Here is a 1387-nt window from a genome sequence, read left to right as displayed (position 1 = left end):
GTTCTCGTTAGCGATGATGATGTGTATTGGAGTCTGTAGATTGGTGATTCATGTTATAATTATCTATAGTTGCGAGTCGTAATGTTCAGTGACTCCAGTCATCAGTTCAAACCTCGTGTCTAGTCACACATCAGAATATGTTACATATTGTCTCTATATTACGCATGCATGTCCTTGTCATGCCTCCTGGGTGACGCTAAGTCATGCAAGGTGTGAAAGAGCCAGTTCCTGATGCCCCAAAATTGGGACAAGCCAGCTAGCGGAGATAACCCCAACAGAAAACATCGATCCTCCAGGATTTCTGGGATTTGGGTGCAGGGTTATCAATCCTGCACCGTAAAAAACCACTTATTAAGAAAGCTCAAGAAACAGCTAGGACGACCACTCTAAGATGACACTGCAATTTGAAAAGGGCCAATGAGATAAGGCTTTTTACTTTGAATGTAAAAGGTAAAGTTGTCCCTGTGCTAAACCAATTAAGCACTATACCGTGAAGATGTGGGAGTGGATGTATAGATCCACATTTTCTTGACCTCGGCACTAGTTGGAGGTGAGTAGTCAGCTTCACGCCCCGGCCGGTTTACCCCCGGAGAAGACCTCCCCGTACCAATTGGATAGGAGGCTGGGTGGGCCCCAGAGCCGGTCTGGACGACTGGAGAAGTGAAAATTCTTGACTTTACCGGTACTCGAACTCCAACCCCTCGGTCGTCCAGCCCATAGCCGGTCGCTATACCGACTAGGCTATCCCGGTTTCTTTTAGCTGGAATATACATACTAACCCTATTTAGACCAGGCTCCCTTAGGACGCTTACAAATGTCCTCTCTGACTACACAGCAGATATTACTAAGGAAAGAAAATGAAGAAATTGTAAATAAAACATTTTTGTAAAAGTGGAAAGGAAAAGGAAGAAAGGTAGGCCAAGAATGTGCTGGATGACTGGTGTGGTGAAGGATTTAAGGAACTGTGTGGTTAACTGGAAAACAAAGCACAAGAGCAGAATGGATGGAGAAAGTTTCTATAGCAGGCCAAGACCCACAGAGGGTTGTATTGTGAATGATGATGATGATGATGATGATGACGACAACAACAACAACAACAACAACAACAACAACAACAATAATACGCTCCCTCTTACTTACTTACTGATGGAGCTGAGCCCTTCTGGAGGAGCCTCAAATTCTGCAGCTACTCAAGAATTTCCCAGCATTTTATGGAACCCGAAGGTTCATCACTGTGTTCACAAGAGCCCTCCACTGATCCCTATCCTGAGCCAAATCTATCCAATCCATACCATCCCATCCTATCTCTCTAAGATCCATTCTAATATTGTTCACCCACCTATGCCTTGGTCTTCCCTGTGGTCTGGCTTTCCCACCAATATCCTAT

This window comes from Cryptotermes secundus, unplaced genomic scaffold (assembly GCF_002891405.2).
Source record: "Cryptotermes secundus unplaced genomic scaffold, Csec_1.0 scaffold1000, whole genome shotgun sequence".
In the NCBI taxonomy this organism is placed as follows: Eukaryota; Metazoa; Arthropoda; class Insecta; order Blattodea; family Kalotermitidae; genus Cryptotermes; species Cryptotermes secundus.
Note: the sequence above shows the minus strand (reverse complement) of the source record.